This window comes from Sphaerodactylus townsendi, linkage group LG06 (genome assembly GCF_021028975.2).
Source record: "Sphaerodactylus townsendi isolate TG3544 linkage group LG06, MPM_Stown_v2.3, whole genome shotgun sequence".
Classification (NCBI taxonomy): domain Eukaryota; kingdom Metazoa; phylum Chordata; class Lepidosauria; order Squamata; family Sphaerodactylidae; genus Sphaerodactylus; species Sphaerodactylus townsendi.
In genome coordinates this window covers 130,481,510-130,493,505 of record NC_059430.1, presented here as the reverse complement: position 1 = coordinate 130,493,505, position 11,996 = coordinate 130,481,510, and positions in this window count along the sequence as shown.

Below are 11,996 nucleotides of genomic sequence, written 5' to 3'. Positions count from 1 at the left end.
AATACTCCTGACCTCACGATTGTGGGAAAAAAGAAAGTGTGGATAGTCGATGTTGCAATTCCTGGTGACAGCAGAATCGATGAGAAGCAACTGGAAAAACTTACACGATACGAGGATTGAAGGACTGAACTACAAAGACTCTGGCACAAACCAGTAAAGGTGGTCCCAGTGGTGATCGGCACACTGGGTGCAGTGCCTAAAGACCTTGGAGATCACTTAAAAACAATCGGCGCTGACAAAATCACCATATGTCAGCTGCAAAAGGCCACCCTACTCGGCTCTGCACGCATTATTCGTCGATACATCACACAGCCCTAGATGCTTGGGAAGTGTCCGACGTGTGATGTCATACAAAATCCAGCATATTGATCTTGTTTGCTGTGTATAACTGTTTTTGTATCAATATAATAATAATAATAATAATAATAATAATAATAATAATAATAATAATGAAGAAGAAGAAGAAGAAGCAAAAATACTCTAGGACTTTAGAATACAGACAGACAGACACCTGACACACAACACCCCAGACATAACAGTGGTAGAGAAAAAACATGTTTGGATCATAGATGTTGCTGTGCCAGTTGACAGCAGGGTAGAGGACAAAGACCTGGAAAAGATCACAAAATACAAGGACCTACAAATTGAAGTTGAACGATTGTGGCAAAAAAGAACAACAGTAATCCCACTAGTAGTCGGTGCTCTAGGATGAATCCCAAGAAATCTTGAAAAACATCTGGAAAGCCTAAACTTGGACAGAACATCAGTCCAACTGCTGCAGAAAGCAGCACTTCTAGGAACTGCACATATTCTACGCAAATACCTCTAACATCCTAGGTCCTTGGGAAGGACTCGATATTCAGAGATGAATTCCAGACACTTGTGGTGTGTTGTTATGTGTATAATAATAATAATAATAATAATAATAATAATAATAATAATAATAATAATAATAATAATAATAATTAGATGGCCTCCAAAATCCCTTCCGACTTGATCACCTTCGTGACCCCTCCGCGTGCCCCTGGACATGAGCAGAGGATCCAATTTCCAGGCTAGCTTGAGGCCCACAACCCTTTTGGGGGCAAATTCATCTGCTGCTGCCCTCTCCCTTCCTGCGAAGGCAAGAAGCCAGGGCTCTTACCGGCCAGGCAAAGTCAAACCGAACCAACATCTTGTGCGCAGCGTCAGGGACTTTCCGATGACCGGTTGAGAAGACGTTGCCGCCGAGGACGGGTGTGGTGGCGGAGCCGAGCACGCAGGGTCCTTTGGGGAGCGCCCGCAGTTGGTATTCCTTCAGGCAGGCCCGGAAGAAGGTCCGACATGGGTCCGTCGCAGGGCACGGTGGGTCTGGGTCTCCCCGGCAGCACCGCCCGTCCGCCAGAACCCCCTTCTCGTTGCGGACAGAACGGATCTGCAGCTCAAAGATGCCGGCGGCTTCCAGGACCTAGAGAAGGACAGCAGACGGGGGGGGGGGGGGGGGACACAGAGTCAAGAAATGCTCCTCAGAAGGTCAACTGGGGTCTTCAACTGGGAGCAGCAGTGGCGTAGGAGGTTAAGAGCTCATGTATCTAATCTGGAGGAACCGGGTTTGATTCCCAGCTCTGCCGCCTGAGCTGTGGAGGCTTCTCTGGGGAATTCAGACTAGCCTGTGCACTCCCATACAAGCCAGCTGGGTGACCTTGGGCTAGTCACAGCTTCTCGGAGCTCTCTCAGCCCCACCTAGCTCACAGGGTGTTTGTTGCGAGGGGGGAAGGGCAAGGAGATTGTAAGCCCCTTTGAGTCTCCTACAGGAGAAAGGGGGGATATAAATCCAAACTCTTCTTCTTCTTCTTCCTGCCCTCCCACCCCAGAAGGACAGCATGGAATTCCCCCCCCCCCCCAAACCAGACCCAGGACTGTTCGGCACTCTGGTCACAACATCCGAGCAGTCGTGTGGGGGGCCCCAAGAGGGACGGGCACCCCCTTCTGGTCCTGCATCACAACCATGCCGGAACAGTGAACCTACTTGTCTGGGAGCAACAAAACATCAGGAATTGCCCTGCACATCTGCCCCAATATCTTCCATCACTGGAAACACACACATACACATTTGTAAACGTGTTGCACGTTTTCTCCAAGGCTTGTCTGCATTCGAACCCGGGACCACACACCCTGGAGGTTCAAATAACATCCCGCATCTAGTTATGGGCGAGCTGATGGCTCAGAATTAACCAGGACCCACAGCTGTCCGGCAGAGGAGGGCTCAGATCACCCGGGGCGCGCCTCACATTTGCAAGGAATGCTTTCTGAGCACAAGCAGAGTGCACGCACCAATCGCAGCAGCCGACACCCACCTGACTTCAGAGGGTGGGGGCTTTGACTTGACCCCGGAGCCCTCCCCACTCCGCTTCTGTTTTTATGCCTCTGAGCATGTCCAGAGAGATGTTCTGTTGCTAGGGAGCAGCAGTGGCGTAGGCGGTTAAGAGCTCGTGTATCTAATCTGGAGGAACCGGGTTTGATTCCCAGCTCTGCCGCCTGAGCTGTGGAGGCTTCTCTGGGGAATTCAGATCCGCCTGTGCACTCCCACACGCGCCAGGTGGGTGACCTTGGGCTAGTCACAGCTTCTCGGAGCTCTCTCAGCCCCACCCACCTCACAGGGTGTTTGTTGTGAGGGGGGAAGGGCAAGGAGCTTGTCAGCCCCTTTGAGTCTCCTGCAGGAGAGAAAGGGGGGATATAAATCCAAACTACTACTACTACTACTACCACTACCTCTTCTTCTTCTTCTTCTTCTTCTTCTTCTTCTTCTTCTTCTTCTTCTTCTTCTTCTTCTTCTTCTTCTTCTTCTTCTTCTTCTTCTTCTTCTTCTAGTCATTAACCCGGCCCCGATTGACCTATGACGCCCAGCATGTCTGGCTGAGCCCCCAAACCTTTCCCCAGGGAGGGGCAAGAACACATTCACGGGCTGCAAGCAGAGCACTGTGGGGGCATCAATCTGGCTTCCCAGACCAGGAGGGCCGGAGGGCGCAGAAGAAGCGGAGATCCTCCCAGGGCCGTCCACCTACCCCGGGGGACCCAGGGCGCGGCTGGCATGATCTCACGCAAGATTTCACCTCTGCTCTGGCGTTCTGCTGAATTTTGCCAGCTTGCAGGGGGTTCTCGCCTGCCTTCCCCCCCTCCCTCTTGCGCCAGATGTGCGGCTTCAGGGGCATCGCTGCCAAGGCTCCGGGTCCAAAGAGGATCCTGGACCGCTGGACCTCCTCCAAAACTCACACTTAGTTTGCAGTGAAAAAGGAAAAAAAACCCAAACTTTGGAGACTTCCAAAACTTTCCTGCCCACCCTCCTAGCTGGAAACTCCGGGCAAGTTCAGACAAAGGCCAGGAATGGGTGGGAATGGCAAAGGGCCCGGCGGCTCCCACGACCTGCCAGGGGGCCCGATCCACCGGGAAATGCTTCGGCACCAACGCTGGTTTTGCAGCTCCTCTTCCATTCCTGTGGGGCTTGGTGCAGATGGCACAACCCGGATCGGGACCCCTGGCTTTCCTGCTCTGCCGTCTCTCTCGCAGTCTCGCACCGGCCCAAATCCACCTCGCTGGCGGGCTGCCTTCCCCTTGGCCCCCGAGGAGAACCGAACCGGCTCCCAGCGAAGGTTCCCCGACCAGCCGCCTGGGAAAGGGATTCTGGACGCGAGCGCTTGCCAATCTCCTGCCGGGAGATGCAGCTGGGACTCAACAAGACTGGCCCGGGGATGCCCGGCGCCCCCCCTCCCCGGTCCCAGCTTCTGGAGTCCAAAGAGTCGGAACAGGGGAGGGGGGCAGAGAAAGGGGGGGGGGGCGCCGGATTCTGCGCTCGGGAAACCCCGGGCCAGTCTTTTTGAGTCCCAAGGGAGCTCGGTAGCTGCAGCCCCGGAACCACCAAGCCCGGCTCGCCAGACCCGTTCACACGAGAGCCTGAACACGTGTCCTCGACGATTCTCTCCAACTTTGGGAGGCGCGCGCGGGGGGGGGGGGTGCTGCTGCTGAGCCGGGCGCCCTCCGAGCACCAATCAGGAACCGTCCCTCCCCCCACAGCCCCCCGGAGCGGACTCCCAGCAGCAGCAGCCGCCCCCCACCCCGGAAGAGGAACGGCCACCCCCACCGAGGGGTCCGGCCGGGGTCGCCGCTCTGGCTCACCTGGGGCCGCGCGTGGAGCAGCAGCAGCAGCAGCAGCAGCGGCGGCGGCGGGGGCAGCCTCGCGCCCACCCCCCAGGCCGGCCTCATTGTCTCGCCCGCAGCTGCCCACGGACCGACGGACGGAGGGCAGCCAGCGCCGGCCGGCCGGACACCTGCCCAGCCCTGGCTCCGGCCCCGCGGCGCATCCAGGGCAGCAGCAGCAGCAGCAGCGCCGCCGCCGCCGCCGCCGCTCCTCCGTGGCTCGCTCGCTCGCTCGCCCAGCCCAGCCTCCTGCTGCTCGCCGGGGGAGTGGCCAGCCCTGGCCCCGCGAATCAGCCGCCCGGCAGGAGGCGGGGACCCCCCCCCCCGGGCCAGGGGCGGCCCGGCCTGCACAGTGGCCGCGCGTTCCGCAGGCAGCGCGGCGCTGACTCTGAGCCACCCGCTCGGCAACGTCTTCGGCCCCGAGAAATCCGGGACCCCGCGCGAGAAATCCGGCGTCTCCGACGAAGGGGCCCGGCCCGGGGACGGGAGAGGTTCCCCGCCAACACGCAGATCGTCGCTTCGTTCCCACGTGACGGGGGGTCAGTGGGGAAGACTCCGTCCCGCGGCAACGGAGGGCTGTTCTCACGGCGCCGCGAGGGCCCTGCTGGCCCTGAAGGCCCCCCCGCAGAGAATGTCGCACACGCGCACCCCGGCTCTTTTGCAGGGCTTACTCGTGCGTGTGCACGCCCCGCTCTCTCGTGTCACCGGGGATGCGGAGCTGGCGAACGCGGGTTTCCCACGCGTGCAAAATCAGCAGGAGCGGAGAGGCGGCGCGCGGGCTCCCTCTGCTGGCCACAGACACACCCGCCGCCTTTGTCAAAAGTCTTTTTATTAGCCGAGAGACTATTTCATTCATTCATTCATTCATTCATTCATTCATTCATTCATTCATTCATTCATTCATTCATTCATTGGATCTACATCCCGCCCTCCCCGCCTCGGAGCACCTAACAATCCATATATTAACAAAGTCTCAATAATAACAAAACATTTAAAATCTGATGATCTGGAAACCTTTAAAACTTTTAAAGCTATAGAGATGGCACATCAGGGTGGTACCGAGCCATCTCCTGACCTTGATTTAAACCAGGGGTGGCCAACCTATGGGGCTCCAGATGTTCATGGACTACAATTCCTATCAGCCCCTGCCAGCATGGCCAACTGGTCATGCTGACAGGGGCTGATGGGAATTGTAGTCCGTGGACATCTGGAGCACCATAGGTTGGCCATCTCTAATTTACACAGTACAAGGAGAAGAAGAGGGAACAGTCTAAGCTGCAGCCTTTTGCAGGGGGCTGAAGCCACTTCGTTTGCTGAGCATCCTCTCTTGGAAGCCACTTCTATGGGCTCAGTGTGCCACCCCCTTCCATGGACCTATAAAGCTGCTAAATACAAATCAGACCAGCTGTTGTGGGTTTTGCAGACTGGGTGGCCGTGAGCTGGTCCTTTCTGCTCCTAACATTTTGCCCACATCCATGGCTGGCATCTTCAGGGGCATCAGATCATCCATCCGCCAAGGTCACCGTTGCCTACTCAGACTGGCAGCGACTCTCCAGGGACCCAGACAAGGTCTTTCGCTTCACCTCCTGCCAGATCTTTTAACTGGAGCTCCCAGGAATCGAACCTGGGACCTTCTGCATTCCAAGCAGCTGCTCTGCCGCTGCGCCACAGCCCCTCCCCAAAACATAAACAAGCAAGGGGAGCACATTTGAGGAGAGCTGGGTTGGGCAGACTTTTCAGCCACATCTGGCACTGGAAACGGAAAGCACAAGCATCCAACATGGAGCCCTCCGAGGCAGACACACCCTCACTTGTGGCCTTGCCCCCTCGCTTAGCTACACTTCTTGCCCCACAAGCATTGGTCCACTAGGCAGTGCTGCCCCTCCCAGCAAGCTAGCTGATGCTTCCACCAAACTGATAAACCTCTTGAGAGCTGGGTCTAAACCTCCCACCAGGGAGAAATTGTTACTGCGCTGCCTGGGTAACTTTTATTCTCCCAGATCCGCCAGCTCTCAGCAGCGCAGAGGAACAGAAACAGGACCCAACACAGCGAGAATATTGAAAATAAAAATGAGTTTATTGAGATGCTGACCTACGTGTCAGCACCTCCACACCACGGCAACTGCAGCTGCCTAGCAGCTTTACAACACCTTAAATACACTTTCTTCCGCCTGGGAATCCGGGGGAATACAGGACAGCCTACAACAGTGACGGCAAACCTTTTTGAGACCGAGTGCCCAAATTGCAACCCCAAACCCACTTATTTATCGCAAAGTGCCAGCACGGCAATTTAACCTGAATACTGAGGTTTTAGTCTAGAAAAAACAGTTGGCTCCGAGGCCTGCGTTACTCGGGAGTAAGCTTGGTGGTAGTAGTCAGTGGCTTGGCTTTGAAGCAACCGTGCAACTCTTTGAGCGGGTGAATCACAACCCTAGGAGGGTTTACTCAGAAGCAAGCCCCATTGCCAGCAACCGAGCTTACTCCCAGGCAAAGGATGGCGCTTTAGTTCTTTACATGAAAATCAGTGGGGTTTAACAGCGCTTAACAGGGTTACCTACACTGCTTCCCCAAAACTAGGTCTTAGGTTTAATGCTAAGAATTGAGCCCAGTGGCCCAGGCCAGCCTAGATGTGGGGGGGGGGGCGATTTCCCCCCCACATGATGAACTCTGTTTGTGCATGCCCACAGAGAGGGCTCTGAGTGCCACCTCTGGCACCCGTGCCATAGGTTCGCCATCACTGGCCTAGCAGCTGTACAACAACTTAAAATACCCTTTCTCCTGCCCAGCAATCCGGGGGAATACAGGACACCCTACAACCATTCATTTACAGATACATAGCAACCAATTAGAGTCTGGAGGGCAGTCCCGTCTTGAATTTCGCGGCAGAAACGGGGCGAGGCGATGACGTAGGCACAGGCGGGAAGGACCCAAAAGAATCCTATGGGCGCTTAGGGCCAGGAAACGAAACCTAACAACGAAGGCACCCTTATCTGCTTGCTGGTGGGATTAAGGCAGATGGAGGCGCTTCTTCCGGGGTCCCTTTTGTCAAACATCCATTCGTGGTTTTTGCAAATGAAAGGGTCGTTCCCAGGTGGAGCAGGGGTGGATTCCTGCCTTGGGCAAAGGAGGTTCCATACAGACACAAATACAGAATACAACTTTAATTCCTACATTCTACCTAGTACAACTTGTTCCTATCTTAACTTATAATGAAATAAAACACAATTTCCCCTTTATTAAACAGCAAGATCAGAAATGGAATCATTCATTTCTGACTCCGCTATCAAAAGCGCCCCCTTCTGGGCATTTTCGTCAAGACCAAAGTTTACCTGTCTATCTTTAAGACTCGTCCCCCCAGGTGGAAAAGCCATCTCCAGCTGTCCCAGCTGTGCTTTGAACCTGCCAAACTTCTCAGGTTCCTGTTGTGAAAGATATTAAAGTAGGTCCCAGGTCAGGACTCTCAGCATGAGAACGGAGCGTTTTTACAGGCCCCTCCCAAAACAACATCTGGAACGGATACCGATGGGTTGCCCAGTTTTGTTTAGCCATTCAGATGCCATGTCTGTGGGCATGCACAGAGTGCCTGCCCCCAAGAGGAAAAACTGAGCAACTGTGGGCACAGCCATTTAAGCAATTGGTGACTAAGGCACAGGGGCATAATGCCCATTGGGCAAGGTGGGCAGCTGCCCAGGGCACCACCTTGGGGGGGGCATCAAAATGCAGGGTTCGTTTTGGGGTATTTTTAGTGGTTTTCCATTTTTGGCCTGCAAGGGGCGTAGTTTTTAGGCTAGCGGCACCAAAATTTCAGCGTATCATCAGGAGACTGTCCTTATGCTACCACCCAAGTTTGGTGAGATTTGGTTCAGGGAGTCCAAAGTTATGGACTCCCAAAGGTGGTGCCCCATCCCCCATTGTTTCCAATGGGAGCTAATAGGAGATGGGGGCTACAGTTTTGAGGGTCCATAACTTTGGCCCCCCTGAACCAAACTGCACAAAACTTGGGGGGTATCATCAGGGCAGTCTCCTGATGAGACCCTGAAAGTTTTGAGACTGTGCCTTCAGAAATGTGTCCCCATTGACAGCAATGCAGAAAACTCAATGCAGAACAAAGATTCTTGGGCAAATTTCTGGGATGTTCCTGCAGGGGGTGCATTTTTGGATGTATCAGGACCAAAATTTTAGGGTATCATCTGGAGACTGTCCTGATGGGACCCCCCAAAGTTCTGAGTGCAGTTTGGTTCAGGGGGCCCAAAGTTATGGACCCTCAAAAGGGTAGCCCCCATCTCCTTAGCAAAGAATGGGGAATGTGGACCCCCTTTGACCCTAAACCAGTGATTAAGCGAGACCTATAGCGCAGCGTGCAGAGAATGGCACTCAAGAAACCTTCTCTGCCAGCCAGGCGATGCGTCTGGGAGTTTGTCATGTAGGGGGAGCAGAAAATCACCCCACACACACACACATATGTAGGCTGGCCTTGCTTCTGAGTAAATCCTCCTAGGGTCATGATTCACCCATTCGAAGCATTGCACGGTTATTTCACCAAGCTTACTCATGAGTAATTCGTGCCTCAGAGCCAACCGTTTTTTCTAAACTAAAACCTCAGTATTCAGGTTAAATTGCTGCGTTGGCACTTTGCGATATATAAGTGGGTTTTGGGTTGCAATTTGGGCACTCGGTCTCGAAAAGGTTCACCATCACTGCCCTAAACCAAACTGCACCAAACTTGGGGGGTAGCAGAAGGACGGTCTCCTGATGATACTCTGAAATTTTGGTGCTGATATGTCTAAAAATGCACCCCCTGAAGGCCCCAATGTCCTGGTGCAAAAAAAAATTTGGTCGTGGTGGAGTGGCCGCCGATGGGGGGGGGGGGGCATCCAACTCAGGTTTTCCCCAGGGCTACAGTTTGCCTCATTACACCCCTGCAAAGGCAGGATGACCCAAAGTCTTCTTAGACTGTGCAGGGAATGAAAATGTCACATATGCAACATTATCTGTCGTTCCTGCCTGGGTTTGTTTGCTTCCCTTCTTGTACCTGGTGCAGGATTGCAAGCTGAAGTTTTGGTCGGTTGGAGCCATGAAGGGATTGCTTATTTTAGGGGGGAGGAGAATGAGAGCCCCCCCTTTTGTTGAAGGCATAAACAGAAGCTACCCCGTTGACACCTCTGCTCCGGCCTCACCCGGCCCACAAAGCGTTTTTTGTCTCCTCGGGGAAGGGGGTGGGGCAAAAGTGAATAGACTTTTTAGGCTCGGAAAAGAAAAGACCCCTCCCCCACCTGAACCCAAGGGTCAGTCCCTTTCTCAGGTCTACTGCCCTCAAGTCTGCATTAATTCTCAGCCCACCAGCTGAATGAAATGCAGCTAAAAGGTTGCTTGGAAGCAGGATTCTGCAGACAGAAAATGCTCAGAGACCACAGGGGCATCTGAGAAATACACTCTGCACATGCTTCAAATGACTCATAACAGTACAGGCTAAAAACGGCCTAAGGAACTACAGTTCCCAGGAGACCTTGGGGCTCACAAGGTCTCCTGGGAAGTATAGTTCCCATCAGGCTGTTTTTAAGCCTGAACTGCGAATAGGCCTTTTTTCAGCCTGAAAAAGTTCTAGGAAAAGGAAAGGAACTAAGGGAAGTAAGTGTGGAAAGGGGGGCGCCGCAGGGGGGTCATGGGGGGCGGAAAATATAGACTGCGCACTGGGCTCAGTTTGGTCCAGCTACGCCTCTGGTTCAGGGTGCTTTTTGCCAGGTTTGGCCATACGCCTTGCCTGGTGCTGACCGAGCTGCCGAATTCACTTCTTACTGAACAAAACTCTGGCCCCTTCCGCACACACAAAATAATGTGTTTCCGAACCACTTTCACAACGGTTTGCAAGTGGATTTTGCTATTCCACACAGCTTCAAAGAGCACTTAAAGCAGTTTGAAAGTGCATTATTCTGCATGTGCAGAATAAGCCTCTGTTTGACTGCATTAAAACTTTATTTTATTTTTTCCATTTAAATGTTGTGGCTTCAATTTTATTTGCTGCCAAGCTGAAATCACTGAAATCGCTATTAAAGGTGCCCCTAGCAGTGGGCAACATACATGCCGTGAAGAATTGAGCCCCAGATGCTCCACAGCACCTGTTTGGGGAAGAGTGTGCCTGTCATGTCTCTGCATGATTTCCCCAGATAAAGTCTCGTCCTGACTCTAGCTACAAATAAAAGGTCCTTGGGCTATTAGAAATGTGCTCCGCTGGCTCTTGTGGCTCAGTGGAGGGTTTTGCACGGCAGTCCCTAGTCTGGGGTTATTAAGGCTGCGAGGGGACGCACTGAAACTCTCCCGCCGAGCAGGCTTTGACCACAGCGGCCAGTTGGGTTCAGCCTCGAACCCTGAGAAGAAACCTTGAGCTCTTTGCTACAGATCTCCGAGTCCTAATCTCCGAGCAGCAGTGGCGTAGGAGGTTAAGAGCTTGCGTATCTAATCTGGAGGAACCAGGTTTGATTCCCAGCTCTGCCGCCTGAGCTGTGGAGGCTTCTCTGGGGAATTCAGATTAGCCTGTACACTCCCCCACACGCCAGCTGGGTGACCTTGGGCTAGTCACAGCTTCTCGGAGCTCTCTCAGCCCCACCTACCTCACAGGGTGTTTGTTGTGAGGGGGGAAGGGCAAGGAGATTGTCAGCCCCTTTGAGTCTCCTGCAGGAGAGAAAAGGGAGATATAAATCCAAACTCTTCTTCTTCTCTTCTTCTACAGCAGGAAATTTGAATCCACATTAGACCCCCAAACCTCCCCACCGATCTGGATTGGACACGGGTTTTTTAAAAAGGTGCACTTCCAGGCAGGTTCTTAAAAAACACTTGATGAGGGGGAGAGGGAGCGCCAGAACCGGGATGAGTCCATGTTCGGCAGTTCAGCTGTGGGGAGTTTGTCGTGAAACCTGGATATTTCGAGTGAGTATCACGCGATTAATCGGCAGTGGGGATTGACTTCATGACACGGAGTAATGGATTCAAGGTGCAGGAAAAGAGATTCCACCTAAACATTAGGAAGAACTTCCTGACCGTCAGGGCTGTTCAACAGTGGAATCCGCTGCCTCGGAGTGTGGTGGAGTCTCCTTCTTTGGAGGTTTTTAAACAGAGGCTGGATGAACATATGTTGGGAGAGCTTTGATTGTGTGTTCCTGCATGGCAGGGGGTTGGACTTGATGGCCCTTGGGGTCTCTTCCGACTCTGTGATTCTATGGACTAGGAAAGAGCTACAGCTGCATTTGGATTCCCATGCTAGGTCAAGACCACAACTCCCACCCCCACATTGCTGATGCTTACTCCCTTCAGACTTGTGGCTCAACCCCAGCCTCTGTCGAATATCCATTTAATACAGTGGTGGCGAACCTTTGGCACTCCAGATGTTATGGACTACAATTCCCATCAATTGGCCATGCTGGCAGGGGCTGATGGGGTAGCCATTTATCCACTTTATGGTGGATGATATAGGCACACTACGCTGCAATTGCTACATCAGCGGAGGTGAAGGGGAAAGACTGTCCTTGGCTTGCTGCATTTTGGGACACGGGGAGGTGACAGGTTCGGCTGCTCCCAGACGAGAACCTCCCTGCCGCGAAGAACTACTTTGTCAGGAAGTGGGGTGCAGAATCATCCAGACTCCCGGTGCCCTGGCAAGATTGCGAAAGTTCTAGAACTGGATTCTGCTCCTTCAGAATGGAAGAGGATCTATTTTCCTTCCTTTCCTACAGGCAGTCTTATCAGTGCCGCTTGGATTCCAACGATCCAGGGAGTATACAAAACAAGGGGTCCTTTCTTGTTATCTTAAACTAGAGTGTCTAGGGTAG